Source organism: Pseudophryne corroboree, chromosome 4 (genome assembly GCF_028390025.1).
Source record: "Pseudophryne corroboree isolate aPseCor3 chromosome 4, aPseCor3.hap2, whole genome shotgun sequence".
NCBI classification, from domain to species: domain Eukaryota; kingdom Metazoa; phylum Chordata; class Amphibia; order Anura; family Myobatrachidae; genus Pseudophryne; species Pseudophryne corroboree.
The window spans coordinates 287,768,433-287,786,546 of record NC_086447.1 but is presented as its reverse complement, the minus strand read 5'-3'; the positions used below and the strand labels follow the sequence as shown (position 1 = coordinate 287,786,546).

At 42.0% G+C, this 18,114-nt stretch overlaps 1 long non-coding RNA gene across 1 annotated transcript in view; it reads left to right on the top strand.

Moving 5' to 3' along the window:
- LOC134911353 (uncharacterized) overlaps nucleotides 1-16,712 on the top strand; it is a 243,029-nt gene extending 226,317 nt beyond the window's left edge. Inside the window, exons 3-4 of the long non-coding RNA XR_010176505.1 lie at nucleotides 8,790-8,915; nucleotides 16,452-16,712. This is a non-coding gene — a long non-coding RNA (uncharacterized LOC134911353). The remainder of the gene's footprint in view (nucleotides 1-8,789; nucleotides 8,916-16,451) is intronic.
- Nucleotides 16,713-18,114: the final 1,402 nt, after the last annotated feature.

Sequence of the window (18,114 nt, the reverse complement as noted above, 5' to 3'; positions counted from 1 at the left end):
CTGACAAGGTGAGCGGCGGCACTAATCACTCTTTCGGAGTACACACTTGTGGGAGGGCAACTTAGGTAGAATAAAGCCAGTTTGTGCAAGGGCCTCCAAATTGCCTCTTTTTCCTGTCAGTATAAGTACGGACTGTGTGACGTGCCTACTTGGATGCGGTCACTCATATAATCCTCCACCATTCTATCAATGTTGAGAGAATCATATGCAGTGACAGTAGACGACATGTCCGTAATCGTTGTCAGGTCCTTCAGTCCGGACCAGATGTCAGCATCAGCAGTCGCTCCAGACTGCCCTGCATCACCGCCAGCGGGTGGGCTCGGAATTCTGAGCCTTTTCCTCGCACCCCCAGTAGCGGGAGAATGTGAAGGAGGAGATGTTGACAGGTCGCGTTCCGCTTGACTTGACAATTTTGTCACCAGCAGGTCTTTCAACCCCAGCAGACTTGTGTCTGCCGGAAAGAGAGATCCAAGGTAGGCTTTAAATCTAGGATCGAGCACGGTGGCCAAAATGTAGTGCTCTGATTTCAACAGATTGACCACCCGTGAATCCTTGTTAAACGAATTAAGGGCTCCATCCACAAGTCCCACATGCCTAGCGGAATCGCTCCGTGTTAGCTCCTCCTTCAATGTCTCCAGCTTCTTCTGCAAAAGCCTGATGAGGGGAATGACCTGACTTAGGCTGGCAGTGTCTGAACTGACTTCACGTGTGGCAAGTTCAAAGGGCATCAGAACCTTGCACAACGTTGAAATCATTCTCCACTGCGCTTGAGACAGGTGCATTCCACCTACTATATCGTGCTCAATTGTATAGGCTTGAATGGCCTTTTGCTGCTCCTCCAACCTCTGAAGCATATAGAGGGTTGAATTCCACCTCGTTACCACTTCTTGCTTCAGATGATGGCAGGGCAGGTTCAGTAGTTTTTGGTGGTGCTCCAGTCTTCTGTACGTGGTGCCTGTACGCCGAAAGTGTCCCGCAATTCTTCTGGCCACCGACAGCATCTCTTGCACGCCCCTGTCGTTTTTAAAAAAATTCTGCACCACCAAATTCAAGGTATGTGCAAAACATGGGACGTGCTGGAATTTGCCCATATTTAATGCACACACAATATTGCTGGCGTTGTCCGATGCCACAAATCCACAGGAGAGTCCAATTGGGGTAAGCCATTCCGCGATGATCTTCCTCAGTTGCCGTAAGAGGTTTTCAGCTGTGTGCGTATTCTGGAAAGCGGTGATACAAAGCATAGCCTGCCTAGGAAAGAGTTGGCGTTTGCGAGATGCTGCTACTGGTGCCGCCGCTGCTGTTCTTGCGGCGGGAGTCCATACATCTACCCAGTGGGCTGTCACAGTCATATAGTCCTGACCCTGCCCTGCTCCACTTGTCCACATGTCCGTGGTTAAGTGGACATTGGGTACAACTGCATTTTTTAGGACACTGGTGAGTCTTTTTCTGACGTCCGTGTACATTCTCGGTATCGCCTGCCTAGAGAAGTGGAACCTAGATGGTATTTGGTAACGGGGGCACACTGCCTCAATAAATTGTCTAGTTCCCTGTGAACTAACGGCGGATACCGGACGCACGTCTAACACCAACATAGTTGTCAAGGCCTCAGTTATCCGCTTTGCAGTAGGATGACTGCTGTGATATTTCATCTTCCTCGCAAAGGACTGTTGAACAGTCAATTGCTTACTGGAAGTAGTACAAGTGGGCTTACGACTTCCCCTCTGGGATGACCATCGACTCCCAGCGGCAACAACAGCAGCGCCAGCAGCAGTAGGCGTTACACGCAAGGATGCATCGGAGGAATCCCAGGCAGGAGAGGACTCGTCAGAATTGCCAGTGACATGGCCTGCAGGACTATTGGCATTCCTGGGGAAGGAGGAAATTGACACTGAGGGAGTTGGTGGGGTGGTTTGCGTGAGCTTGGTTACAAGAGGAAGGGATTTACTGGTCAGTGGACTGCTTCCGCTGTCACCCAAAGTTTTTGAACTTGTCACTGACTTATTATGAATGCGCTGCAGGTGACGTATAAGGGAGGATGTTCCGAGGTGGTTAACGTCCTTGCCCCTACTTATTACAGCTTGACAAAGGGAACACACGGCTTGACACCTGTTGTCCGCATTTCTGGTGAAATACCTCCACACCGAAGAGCTGATTTTTTTGGTATTTTCACCTGGCATGTCAACGGCCATATTCCTCCCACGGACAACAGGTGTCTCCCCGGGTGCCTGACTTAAACAAACCACCTCACCATCAGAATCCTCCTGGTCAATTTCCTCCCCAGCGCCAGCAACACCCATATCCTCCTCATCCTGGTGTACTTCAACACTGACATCTTCAATCTGACTATCAGGAACTGGACTGCGGGTGCTCCTTCCAGCACTTGCAGGGGGCGTGCAAATGGTGGAAGGCGCATGCTCTTCACGTCCAGTGTTGGGAAGGTCAGGCATCGCAACCGACACAATTGGACTCTCCTTGTGGATTTGGGATTTCGAAGAATGCACAGTCCTTTGCTGTGCTGCTTTTGCCAGCTTGAGTCTTTTCATTTTTCTAGCGAGAGGCTGAGTGCTTCCATCCTCATGTGAAGCTGAACCACTAGCCATGAACATAGGCCAGGGCCTCAGCCGTTCCTTGCCACTCCGTGTCGTAAATGGCATATTGGCAAGTTTACGCTTCTCCTCCGACAATTTTATTTTAGGTTTTGGAGTCCTTTTTTTTCTGATATTTGGTGTTTTGGATTTGACATGCTCTGTACTATGACATTGGGCATCGGCCTTGGCAGACGACGTTGCTGGCATTTCATCGTCTCGGCCATGACTAGTGGCAGCAGCTTCAGCACGAGGTGGAAGTGGATCTTGATCTTTCCCTAATTTTGGAACCTCAACATTTTTGTTCTCCATATTTTAATAGGCACAACTAAAAGGCACCTCAGGTAAACAATGGAGATGGATACTAGTATACAATTATGGACTGCCTGCCGAGTGCAGACACAGAGGTAGCCACAGCCATGAACTACCGTACTGTACTGTGTCTGCTGCTAATATAGACTGGTTGATAAAGAGATAGTATACTCGTAACTAGTATGTATGTATAAAGAAAGAAAGAAAAACCACGGTTAGGTGGTATATACAATTATGGACGGGCTGCCGAGTGCCGACACAGAGGTAGCCACAGCCGTGAACTACCGCACTGTACTGTGTCTGCTGCTAATATATAGACTGGTTGATAAAGAGATAGTATACTCGTAACTAGTATGTATGTATAAAGAAAGAAAAAAAAACCACGGTTAGGTGGTATATACAATTATGGACGGGCTGCCGAGTGCCGACACAGAGGTAGCCACAGCCGTGAACTACCGCACTGTACTGTGTCTGCTGCTAATATAGACTGGTTGATAAAGAGATAGTATACTCGTAACTAGTATGTATGTATAAAGAAAGAAAAAAAAACCACGGTTAGGTGGTATATACAATTATGGACGGGCTGCCGAGTGCCGACACAGAGGTAGCCACAGCCGTGAACTACCGCACTGTACTGTGTCTGCTGCTAATATATAGACTGGTTGATAAAGAGATAGTATACTCGTAACTAGTATGTATGTATAAAGAAAGAAAAAAAAACCACGGTTAGGTGGTATATACAATTATGGACGGGCTGCCGAGTGCCGACACAGAGGTAGCCACAGCCGTGAACTACCGCACTGTACTGTGTCTGCTGCTAATATATAGACTGGTTGATAAAGAGATAGTATACTCGTAACTAGTATGTATGTATAAAGAAAGAAAAAAAAACCACGGTTAGGTGGTATATACAATTATGGACGGGCTGCCGAGTGCCGACACAGAGGTAGCAACAGCGTTGAACTACCGCACTGTACTGTGTCTGCTGCTAATATAGACTGGTTGATAAAGAGATAGTATACTACTAATATTATATATACTGGTGGTCAGGTCACTGGTCACTAGTCACACTGGCAGTGGCACTCCTGCAGCAAAAGTGTGCACTGTTTAATTTTAATATAATATTATGTACTCCTGGCTCCTGCTATAACCTATAACTGGCACTGCAGTGCTCCCCAGTCTCCCCCACAATTATAAGCTGTGTGAGCTGAGCACAGTCAGATATATATATATACATTGATGCAGCACACTGGGCTGAGCAGTGCACACAGATATGGTATGTGACTGAGTCACTGTGTGTATCGTTTTTTTCAGGCAGAGAACGGATATATTAAATAAAACAAACAACTGCACTGTCTGGTGGTCACTGTGGTCGTCAGTCACTAAACTCTGCACTCTCTTCTACAGTATCACAGCCTCAGGTCAATCTCTCTCTCTCTCTCTCTCTCAACCCTAATCTAAATGGAGAGGACGCCAGCAAAGTCCTCTCCCTATCAATCTCAATGCACGTGTGAAAATGGCGGCGACGCACGGCTCCTTATATAGAATCCGAGTCTCGCGATAGAATCCGAGCCTCGCGAGAATCCGACAGCGTCATGATGACGTTCGGGCGCGCTCGGGTTAACCGAGCAAGGCGGGAAGATCCGAGTCGCTCGGACCCGTGAAAAAAAACATTAAGTTCGGGCGGGTTCGGATTCAGAGAAACCGAACCCGCTCATCTCTAATAGATACCAGATACCACTGTGACTGGAATGATGATGACCTATGCACAGTGACAGGACACTACCACAGCACACTACAGCAGCAAGATGCAGCACAAGACAATGAGTACTGATACTGAGCACTGATGAGGATACTAGAAATGACACTGGACAGTGAAAACAGCACTGGACTACTGTACTGTAGTATTATATACTGGTCACCACAATGTAGCACTGATACTGAGCACAGATATTGAGCACTGATGGGAATACTAGAACTGACATGGAGCAGCAAGATACAGCAATGGACTACTGTACTGTACTACTATATACTGGTCACCACAATGCAGCACTGATACTGAGCACAGATATTGAGCACTGTTCAGGATACTAGAACTGACACGGAGCAGCAAGATACAGCAATGGACTATTGTACTGCAGTACTATATTCTGGTCACCACAATGCAGCACTGATACTGAGCACAGATATTGAGCAATGTTCATGATACTAGAACTGACACGGAGCAGCAAGATACAGCAATGGACAATTGTACTGTAGGTTACTGGTCACCACAATGCAGCACTGATACTGAGCACAGATATTGAGCTGATATTTAGCTGATATTGGGCTATTCAGGCAGAGAACGTAGCCACGTCCTCTCCGCTCAATCTACAATGCACGAGTGAAAATGGCGGCGACGCGCAGCTCTTTATATGGAATATGACTCTCGTGAGAATCCGACAGCAGGATGATAACGTTTTGCCTCGTTCGGGTTTTGCGAGTAATGCGGGAAGAACCGAGGCTTCCTCGGACCCGTGTAAACCACGTGAAGTTCGGGGGTGTTCAGATCTCAACGAACCAAACCCGCTCATCTCTAATATATATATATATATATATATATATATATATATACATACAGCGTAATGCCGGCACTCTGGATGCCCCCTAGGGCATGCTTACTCTGGTGCCCAGGGAGATGTACTGCTGTTGTTTACAAAAAGAGGTGCAGTTTTATTGTTTTTATGCCTTGTCAGTACATCTGTGTAATGTTTATATGTTCTCTCTTTTTTAACTTAATGTCACTAAGTGCTTTTTATGTAATTTGGTAATGCACTAAGGAGGAATTTTCATGTGGATATGAATCAGCACTTTTATTACACTTTACACAGAGCCACTTTATAAATTGTACCTGATGTTTACTTTATGCACTTTTAATGTTAAGCCAGGTGGCTTCCAAAAGCACTAGATGCACTTTCTATCCCCAGAGTGGGTCTTACTCTAAATAAGCTTTTTTGATGAATTATAATATAGAATAAGACATAATGGGGGAAATTTACTAAGCTCCCGATTTTGACCGAGATGCCGTTTTTTCATCAAAGTGTCATCTCGGTAATTTACTAAGCACTAATCACGGCAGTGATGAGGGCATTCGTAATTTTTTGCAAGTTCAGGTAAAAAATTACGAATGAATACACCATCGGTCAAAACGCGGCTGTTTAAGTATGAATCTCGGTCATTTACTAAGAAGTGCAAAGCAAAAAAAGAACAAACACTGCCGTGAAAAATTACAACTCGTAAAAAAGTGCTAAAAAAAAACAGACCTTTTTTTTTTATTCGTGATTGGATAGGCATGCACGGATCCATGAGATCCGTGCATGTATATCAGTGGGAAGGGGTGGGAAAGTGCTTATTTTTTCAAAAAAAATTGCGTGGGGTCCCCCCTCCTAAGCATAACCAGCCTCGGGCTCTTTGAGCCGATCCTGGTTGCAGAAATATGGGAAAAAAAATGACAGGGGTTCCCCCATATTTAAGCAACCAGCATCGGGCTCTGCGCCTGGTCCTGGTCCCAAAAATACGGGGGACAAAAAGAGTAGGGGTCCCCCGTATTTTTAAAACCAGCACCGGGCTCCACTAGCTGGACAGATAATGCCACAGCCGGGGGTCAATTTTATATAGTGCCCTGCGGCCGTGGCATCAAAAATCCAACTAGTCACCCCTGGCCGGGGTACCCTGGGGGAGTGGGGACCCCTTCAATCAAGGGGTCCCCCCCCCCAGCCACCCAAGGGCCAGGGGTGAAGCCCGAGGCTGTCCCCCCCCCATCCAATGGGCTGCGGATGGGGAGGCTGATAGCCTTTGTTGTAAAAGAAAAGATATTGTTTTTAGTAGCAGTACTACAAGGCCCAGCAAGCCTCCCCCGCATGCTGGTACTTGGAGAACCACAAGTACCAGCATGCGACGGAAAAACGGGCCCGCTGGTACCTGTAGTACTACTACTAAAAAAATACCCAAAAAAAGACAAGACACACACACCGTGAAAGTATAATTTTATTACATACATACACACATACATACATACTTACCTTAAGTTCCCACGCAGGTCGGTCCTCTTCTCCAGTAGAATCCAAGGGGTACCTGTTGAAGAAATTATACTCACGAGATCCAGGGGTCCAGGCTCCTCGGGAAATCCAGGGGTAATCCACGTACTTGACAAAAAAAACAAAATGGTGTCCCGAGCCACGAACTGAAAGGGGACCCATGTTTGCACATGGGTCACCTTTCCACGAATGCCAGAAAGCCACTCTGACTTCTGTCTAAGTGGGTTTCTTCAGCCAATCAGGGAGCGCCACGTTGTAGCACTCTCCTGATCAGCTGTGTGGTCCTGTCCTCACTGACAGGCAGCACACGGCAGTGTTACAATGTAGCGCCTATGCGCTACATTGTAACCAATGATGGGAACTTTCTGCTCAGCGGTGACGTCACTTTAGGTCAACCGCAGGGCAGAAAGTTCCCATCATTGGTTACAATGTAGCGCATAGGCGCTACATTGTAACACTGCCGTGTGCTGCCTGTCAGTGAGGACAGGACCACACAGCTGATCAGGAGAGTGCTACAACGTGGCGCTCCCTGATTGGCTGAAGAAACCCACTTAGACAGAAGTCAGAGTGGCTTTCTGGCATTCGTGGAAAGGTGACCCATGTGCAAACATGGGTCCCCTTTCAGTTCGTGGCTCGGGACACCGTTTTGTTTTTTTTGTCAAGTACGTGGATTACCCCTGGATTTCCCGAGGAGCCTGGACCCCTGGATCTCGTGAGTATAATTTCTTCAACAGGTACCCCTTGGATTCTACTGGAGAAGAGGACCGACCTGCGTGGGAACTTAAGGTAAGTATGTATGTATGTATGTGTGTATGTATGTAATAAAATTATACTTTCACGGTGTGTGTGTGTCTTGTCTTTTTTTGGGTATTTTTTTAGTAGTAGTACTACAGGTACCAGCGGGCCCGTTTTTCCGTCGCATGCTGGTACTTGTGGTTCTCCAAGTACCAGCATGCGGGGGAGGCTTGCTGGGCCTTGTAGTACTGCTACTAAAAACAATATCTTTTCTTTTACAACAAAGGCTATCAGCCTCCCCATCCGCAGCCCATTGGATGGGGGGGGACAGCCTCGGGCTTCACCCCTGGCCCTTGGGTGGCTGGGGGGGGACCCCTTGATTGAAGGGGTCCCCACTCCCCCAGGGTACCCCGGCCAGGGGTGACTAGTTGGATTTTTGATGCCACGGCCGCAGGGCACTATATAAAAGTGACCCCCGGCTGTGGCATTATCTGTCCAGCTAGTGGAGCCCGGTGCTGGTTTTAAAAATACGGGGGACCCCTACTCATTTTTGTCCCCCGTATTTTTGGGACCAGGACCAGGCGCAGAGCCCGATGCTGGTTGCTTAAATATGGGGGAACCCCTGTCATTTCTTTCACCATATTTTTGCAACCAGGATCGGCTCAAAGAGCCCGAGGCTGGTTATGCTTAGGAGGGGGGACCCCACGCATTTTTTTTTATTATTTTACAGTGTTTAATTAAAAAAAAAAAAACCCCAGCACGGATCACACAGATCCGGCCGAGATTGATTGTAAAAAAAGTCGGCAGTGTTTTGCTAATCACTGCCGTAAAAATAGGTAAAAAACCACGAATGACATCGACATCGGAAGAAAAGAAAAACCCGAATACGACAGCTTAGTAAATCCATCGTAATCAATTCAAAAAGTTGCAATTTTACACTGTCGATGTCATTCGTGATTGAACTTGGACATGAATTTGGAAAATACGAATCTTAGTAAATGTACCCCATTGTCTTGGAAATTTCTGTCACGGAGTGCTGATTATTGGTCCCATTGATGATCCTCTGTTTTGTTTACAGCATCACCGTGGTTACCAGCCAGGGAGCCGTTTTGTCACTTCCGCAGGAAGTGACATACCCGGAAGTTAGGGAGGCGGAGCCAGGTATGCTGGGACTGTGGTGATGTGCAGTGGGAAGTCTCCTTGGGTGAGTCTGTCTATATATTTCACTTTCTGCACTGTTTGTTCATCCTGATGAAGGGGATTTGTTCCCTGAAACGTTGATGTGATGTGATGATTTGAATACACACCTGTTTGCTTCTCAACAAATCTCTGAGTGCCGCCTCATTTTTTGATCTATATATATATATATATCAGAAAAGTGAAGGTGGCACTCAGCAGATGATTTCCAGACATTAAAAGTCCTTTATTGATCACAGTACTTTCAAGGACGCAGCCTTTTCATAAGGGACAACAGCATGTAAGCACATACGCCAATACAAATATATACCCCCACAGCCCAGCATATTAATCAACCTTAATTAAAAGTGATCTCACCTGTGGCACACCATGCTGCACAGCTCTCATCCAGCACCTGAAATCTGTGTCGCAGACAGAGAGCATCATCACACTGGTGCCCAGGGAGATCACATGGTGCCATTACTAAGTAACCTTAAACAACAACTAGGAAATGTTTACTGTCGCCTAGCAACATAGAAACATAGAATTTGACGGCAGATAAGAACCACTTGGCCCATCTAGTGGCTACATATATTGGTTTTATAAAGTAGTATACACTAATCAGCACCATATAACATAATTAAAAACATAATCACATTAAAATAATAATAAAACATTATCAAGAAGATCACAGTGTATAATGAATTGTATTAGATTATCTAGTCTAAACCGGTATCATCAGTGTCACGAAAACATTACATTTCAAAACTGTCAGGCTACAAATGATACCCACATGGGGGTCATTCCGAGTTGATCGCTAGCTGCCGTTGTTCACAAAGCAGCGATCAGGCTAAAAATTTGCATTTCTGAGTATGTGTATGCACCACAATGCGCACGCACGTCGTACGGGTACAAAGCCCGTTGTGGTTGTGGACAGGTTCTAGCAAAGAGTTCAGTCGCACTGATGACCGCAAGAAGATTGACAGGAAGGGGGCATTTCTGGGTGTCAACTGACCATTTTCAGGGAGTGTTTGCAAAAACGCAGGCATGTGTGAAAAAACGCATGCGTGGCTGGGCGTTCGCTGGGTGGGTGTATGACGTCAAATCCAGACACGAATAGGCTGAAGTGATCGCAAGCGCTGAGTAGGTTCACAGCTACTCTGAAACTGCACAAACTGTTTTTGCAGAGCTCGGCTGCACATGCTTTGCACTTCTGCTAAGCTAAAATACAGTCCCCAGTGGGCGGCGGCATAGCGTTTGCACCGCTGCTAAAACTAGCTAGCGAGCGATCAACTCAGAATTACCCCCATAACCAGGTCCGTCACACAAAATGATTATAAAAAACACAGCAGCCCCAGCGATTATGTTTTTCATTATGTTATATGGTGCTGTTTAGTGTGTACTACTTTATAAAACCAATATATGGAATGTTGCTAGGCGACAGTAAACATTTCCTAGTTGTTGTTTAAGGTTACTTAGTAACGGCACCATGTGATCTCCCTGGGCACCAGTGTGATGATGCTCTCTGTCTGTGACACAGATTTCAGGTGCTGGATGAGAGTTCCAACATGACAATGATCCAAAACACAAGGCCAAGTCGACCTGTCATTGGCTAAAGCAGAATAAAGTGAAGGTTCTGGAGTGGCCATCTCAGTCTCCTGACCTCAATATCATTGAGCCACTCTGGGGAGATGTCAAACGTGCAGTTCATGCAAGACAGCCCAAGAATTTACAGGAACTGGTGGCTTTCTGCCAAGAAGAATGGGCAGCTTTACCATCTGAGAAAATAAAGAGCCTCATCCACAAGTACCACGAAAGACTTCAAGCTGTCATTGATGTTAAAGGGGGCAATATACGGTATTAAGAACTGGGGTATGTAAACTTTTGATCAGGGTCATTTGGGTAGTTTCTGTTGTCATTATGATTTAAAAAGAGGAAACACAGTTGTTTGACAATAAATGGCTTCACCCAACCACTAACCATGAGTGAAAGAAAAGTTTGTGAGTTATCATTCATATTCTCTGACAAATGGCCAGAAAATCACAAATTATGCTAGGGTATGTAAACTTATGAGCATCACTATATATATATATATATATATATATATAATATATATATATATAAATATATATATATATTTTTATATATATATATATATATATATATATATATACATATATATATATATATATAAAAGGGAAAAGGTAAGGCACTCCATGTAACAAAGCACACCGCCGGTGCCTCCGTAAAATGTATTAAATATATCCAAGCAAGGACGTGGCACTCGTGCATAACATTATCACATACTCCGATGTAATATGTAACGTTTCAGTGGACTAACCACTGTCGTCAGACTTTATTAAAGTCTGACGACAGTGGTTAGTCCACTGAAACGTTACATATTACATCGGAGTATGTGATTATGTTATGCACGAGTGCCACGTCCTTGCTTGGATATATATATATATATATATATATATAGATATATTTATATGTGTGTGTGTGTGTGTGTGTGTTCATAAGCAATTAGGCAAATACATTGTCAACATATATAAAACAGCATCTTTTGTTTGCATGACAACCTACTAATTTTAACTAGCTTAATTAATGATCACAGCCAATAACTACTGTATGTGCTAGAGCTGGGATATTTTACATGCATTAGTTGTTGATGCTTTGAGACTAAAACAAATCCTTATAATCCTCCTGCACTACTTCTGCCCTCCAGTCACTTAATTATCTAAACATATAACAGTGCTATTACATACTTCCTTACTGCCAAGGGAATAAAAGTGCCAAAGCAGAGTAAAGGTAAAATTGAACACCCCTTCTCCTGCTACAGGATTTGCATGAAACTTCAGAAAAGTTTCAGGGAATAAAAAAGGAAATACGGTAATTGCACTTTGTACACTGCAAAATGTGTTGAATACATATTTTATTAAAATTTTACTTGTTTTCAGCACTACTTGCAGACACAAGGGACACAATAAATTGCAGTCACACCTACAATGCCTAAGATAATAGCATCAAGTATGTCTACTCTACTTTAATCATGAGGTAATAAATAATTGCTCCTTCAGGTAGTGAAGAAAACATGTCTAACTTTAATTGTTTCAGTGATTTTGATTGATGACTGGATGCTATTTTGCATGACATAATTGCCTTTTCTGTATGAGCTACTATTAGACAGCTATATACACATTTAATAAGTTGTTTTTATTATGCAATAATAACATATCTAAAATGCTTCATGTTTATGTATATATTCTATAAGTATTCTACGGGCAAGATGTATATGTGTCCAAAAAAGTTATACAATTATGTGGGTGTTCTGAGCTGTACATATTTACAGATACATGTGACTCAACACATATTGTATGTAATCTGTTTAACTACTAGGGAATTTAGCTTCAGATAAAGGTTCCCAGGTCTGGCAACTGTAAATGTAGGTATAAGGACTTCCTAACCGCTTAGCACTATGGTGTCCCTCTGACAGGTAGGCAAATGCCCCTGCTAGCTGTACTAGTCCCAAACTTAGGAAATATCCATATGGTCACCTTGGGAGTGTAACGTCTGTGCTGTGAAGCACTAAGGGGTCTCTTGTCCGGGTATCAAATAGTATTGGCAATATAGCCTCTCAGGAGATTTCCAGAAGATATAAGGAAACGCTAGCACAATCCAGAAGGTATAATAGGTATGTGATAGTATAGTAGAGATACTGCCATGAATCTTATAGTTCACCGTGAGGTAAAAAAAACCCTGCAGTTTACCACAATTCCCTTTATCCCTGGTTTGATATAGGGACAGCAGGATGAGGGGATATCAATAGCCACATCTCTCATACTGTATTTGGAACCTAAGGGGTTTATTTACTAAGCATCGGGTTCTAAAATATAGGGCTTCAGATCATGTTCATCACCAAAAAATGCTAGTGATTTTACAAGCTATGCTTTACTAGTAAAAGCATTGCCTTTTTCATTTTTAGACTTAAATATGATCAGAAGTGCCAGGTTTTAGAACCCGAAGCTTAGTAAATAAACCCCTAATGGGTCATTCCATGAAATATACTGTAGGACACAATACAGAAAAAATCTCTTTCACATAACCACTAACATTTTAGTATATTTATGCTGCTAAAAGATTGTAGTATATTGTGTGAAATGAAAATCAATATATTTATTGTGTATCAATTTCCTGTGTGTGTAAATATTGAACATACACTGTATGGAAGTTGTTGAAGTAGATGCAAAAACTGGCATGTATTTTATAAACATATTTTATATGGCCATCATCACTAGATGAAATATTCTATACATCTTCAGTTAATCAGGGAGTTAAGCAAGCCTACATTGATTAATTCACATGGATTCTAGATGTTTGAGTAATTTGTATCAGAGCCCTTTGACTGGGAGCAGAAATGTAACGCGAGTCAGATTTGTACGTAATGAGTCACATGTCAAAATTGATTTTAAGTATAGGTTGATTAACTTTCAGTTGTTTTGTTTGTGTGTGGCCTGTGTCATTCATTAGTTTAGGGTCTCATAAGTGTATAGTATAACATTCATATTGTAAAGTGAATAAGGAGAGCAGGTTTAAATAATAATTTGGTCAGAGGTTATACTTAGGCAGAGATGGCATTGCGCTAGATCAGTTTTGAGATCGAACAAAGCCAGAATTAAAGTTAAAAGGCACTGTTCGCATTTTTTGTAAGAAATAGATGGCATTGCTGTCAATCCCAGGAAGCTGGGGGAAATTCATGGGGTTGCTACGGGAATAATGGCATACATTTAAATGCTGGGTAGGAAAGTGTGGTGTCTGGAATTACATTGGAACAGCTTGATGTGTGGTATGACAACTTGGTATGTGTTTAGGTGTTCTGAGCAAGTCTGCTGGTGACGAGTACTTCTGGTACCATAATGCAGTATGTTGATTTTTTACAGTAGTTATAAAACTTGGTTTAAGTGGTTGTTTGGGGGGGGGGTGACTTATATGACTTCTCAAAATCTAATAATTTTTAATATAATTGAATTGGTGCAGTTTCAAGGACCTTGCACTGGTTGTGTGTACAGGAAAATGTAGGGTTGTATGCCAGGCCATTTTTCGGGGTTTGGTTTTGGATCTGTATCTCCTTTGTGCTTTGGATTTACAAAAACTGCCCTTGTGGGTTGTGTTTTTGGTTTTGGATCTGGATTTTTTTTTTTAAATCATAAAAACAGCTGAAATCACAGAATTTGGGATGCTTTTGTTCCTACAGTATTATTAACCTCAATAACATTAATTTCCACTCATTTCCAGTCTTTTATGAACACCTCATAGCTCACGATATTGTTTTTATCCAGTTTAGGCCAAAAGGTTGCACCAAAGTAGATGGATGACTTAAGCGACAGCAGTAGGTGGCCCAAATAAGTGGCACTTAAAATTCCAACATGGATCATCTAGGAAACAGAATGGCATTGCAGTGGCAGTTTAATAAACTATATGACACCATAGAAAGTAACCAAGAAAGTTTTCATTAATCAATAAATAATAACTAGAGTAGGGGCCCATAGGAGTTGAAGTATGTATGTAGTGGAAGACAGGTTAAGAAAGGAATGATTGATTATAGTAAATTTAGCATTATTTTTACTCCAAAGCAAATTTATGAGGAAGAAGGGTCTAGAGAAGTACGTGACAGCTTGGGTTTTCCCACAAACTCCGATTCCAAATAAAAACGTTATTATTCATTAGTTGGATTTTGGAGGTCTTGTCTTTTGTTCAGGATGTCTGCAGTAAAGTGGAAATTTAATTTCCAAATTTCTGTAAAAGAAATAAATAAAGGATTAGCTCAGAAAGAAATTGACAGGAGTAAAGAACTACTTGACCCATCTAATCACACAAAAGCAATTACAAACCTTTTTTTGTCGCGAGCCTGAAAACTTTTGGGACATTTTTGCCATTTTGCAAATTTGTCTAAGTGACCCAGTGGCAGTGCTGCAAATCATTCAGCAAAAACTTTTGACATCTGATCCAGACTGAAGGAACTGCCTACAATTTTACTGACATGTCTACTGGGACTGCATATGATACAGTCACCATTCAAAAAAATGGTTGTGGTTATGTTAGTCATAGCATTCCAAATAGGCATGTCAGACAGTCTGTTCAAATACTGGTAGGGAAAAAAAGCAAATTTTGGAGGCCTTTGAAAAAAACTGGCTTTGCTTTACTTAAATTGCCCACCTTCCAGTGTGTACTCAGAAAGAGTTTTCAACTCATCCGGGTACCTGGATGTACAGTATACTGGGATACAGCACAAAATACAATATATATATATATATATATATATATATATATATATATATATTTAGATTAATAAAAATACTTTTATTTTTCATAAACACTGGAGCAGAGCCTAGATGGATGAATGGTTAGAACACAGAACAGTCCATGTCACTGGAAGGTGAAGCAGCAGCCCCTTGATGTATAGTATACTGGGGTACAACACAAAATATATTATTTCTTTTTTTAATACTGTACTAAAGCCCCTGGAAGGATGGACAGAACAACTCTAGATGGATGGAGCAGCAGCAGCCCTTAGATATATATACTGGGAGGACGGACACAGCACAAAATATTTGAAAAATAATATTTAAAAAAAGACTTATTAGGCAAGGCTTAAGATTTCAGTTCACAAAAAGATTATTAAGGCAAAGAAGAAGAAAAAACAACATTTTAGATGCTGTAATCATGATTTAAATTTATTGCTTTGGATCAAATTCTTCATTTCCTCAAAAATATACTTGATATGCGGAAGATTCACTATACAAGTGTGGAGAGTTTATTTATATTTAATTTAGTTAATTTATAATTATTGTTAATAATATTAATTTGAATTAATCACAATGTGGTGATAAGAAGAATTATAAAAATAGGACAATAAGTTATAACATTAGAATATGAGCTACGGACACAGCACCCTGAAATGGACGCAGCACACCTGGATGTATACTGTGTGGATACAGCACAAAATATTTTAAAAAAAGTATTTTATTTTGGGTGGACTGACAGAACACCCCTAGATGGACAGAGCAGCTGCAGTTCCTGGATATATACTGGGATGACACAGCACAAAATATCCCACACTGCGGTTACAGTGTCTCACAAATGAGTCAAAAATATGTAGACATATTTTTTATGTCACACACCAGCAGTTACAGTGTCACACAAATGAGTCAGAAATATATATAATAATTATACACTGTGGTTGACTGCAATGACTGCGTCGCACAAATAAATCAGAAATATGTAGAATTTTTTTTTGTATCACACACTGGCAGTTACAGCATCACACAAATGAATCAGAAATATATATATAATAATAATTACACACTGTAGTTGACTTCACCGACAGTGTTGCACAATATGTGTATGAGTAGTAAATAACATACTGTGGTCTGACCGGCAATGTCACAGTACTTATGAAAATAAAATATACTGTATAGTAAAATGAGGTACAGTAGAAACAAAAAAAAATTATAATTATCATTTTAGGCGTTTTGTTTTTAGATTTTATTATTTTTATTTACAGTGGGGAGGAGCCCCTGGATGGATGGACAGATCACCCCTTTCAGATACAGCAGAGAGAGCTCAACTTTTTCAGATACAGCAGGCAGAGCACCCCTGGACTGATATGGCAGGACCAATGGACTGATACGGCAGACAGACCACACCTGGAATGATACTGCAGACTAAGCAGCACCCCTGAACTGAAACAGCAAATCGGGCACCCCTGGACTGATACGGCAGACATATCAGCACCCCTGGACTGCGGAACCGAACCTGCTCATCCCTAGGAACATGTTGAAAACTTCTTAGTTGTCTCTATATTTACTTTGTATTTTGTTTAAATAAAAGACTTCTGTATATTGTGTCTTATTTGGTCGTGAGTGTGCTACATGCAAAATGAGTGGAAGAAGAGGGAAAAGGGACTGCTTGACAAGTGCCTAAGTCAAGAAGAAGCTATATTTGTAGTAATAAAAGGAGGACATGCTATTGCAAAGATGGCAATTATATGTAACTTTCTTGTTGAAGGTGTTCTATTTTGTAAATTTCTATCTAACTGTGCATTTATTCTGCATGTGTGGACATGAGAATGAGTCCGATCTTTAGTCTTTGATGAAAAAAACAGCAGATGCTGTGTGAGTTGGGTCACTGTCCTGGAAGAAGCAATGGTCCTTAGAGAAGTTTTCTTTCATTTACAGAGCAGCTGGTATGGCAATAATTTCCCCTTGAAAAAAACATTGTACAATATTCATATTGATGTAAAAGAGCTAAAACATCAAAGGTAAAGTAAACAAATTACATCCAGGAGAATGTGTCATGCATTAAGTAGCAGGATTGCTCTTTTCCAGAACAAAACACAGGCAATAAAAATAAAATCATAGAAGTTGAATTTGGATAAAGTTGACTGAAAAGACAAAGTTCCAAGTTATATAATATAAGTAATAGTAATGTTCTCTTAAATGATTTAGGATCTAATTCAAGGTTAATCACAAAAGTAAAATCTTCCACTAATGGACAAAACCATGTGCACTGCAGGTGGGGGGGGGGGGGGGGGGGGGGGAGATATAACGTGCAGAGAGAGTTAGATTTGGGTGGGGTGTATTCACACTGAAATCTAAATTGCAGTGTTAAAATAAAACAGCCATTATATGCCCTGCACACAAACAGTATAACCCACCCAAATCTAACTGTCTCTGCACATGTTATATCTGCCCCCCCTTCCCCGCAGTGCACATAGTTTTGCCCATTAGAGGAAGATTTTGCTTTTGCAATCTACCATGAATTAGGCCCTTAATCATTTATTTCTTCCATCTTTCTTTCATAAATCCCAAGCAGAGCTTAGACCTTGAAAATATATCAATGTAAAGCAAGTTATTATTATTACATTGTATTCCTTTAACTACAGTATGTGTTGGACACCAATTACATTTGTCTCCTTTCACTTCAATGTACTGTATGTTGACCATGAAAGCCCTGGAGCTGGTGATGTGGATTTTAGGAGAAGTTCCAAGTCTTTCCAATAATCTTCTAGTTATTCTTTAAGGTTAAAAACATTGAGTTGGGAGTAAATTGGGCATGCACTGCTCAAATAATCTTGCAGGAATAAAAGTGCAAATTCACAGCTCTATGCATCACGAGATTTGACCAGATCTGCTTCTGTAGTGGTGGATCTGCATGCACCTGCCCTA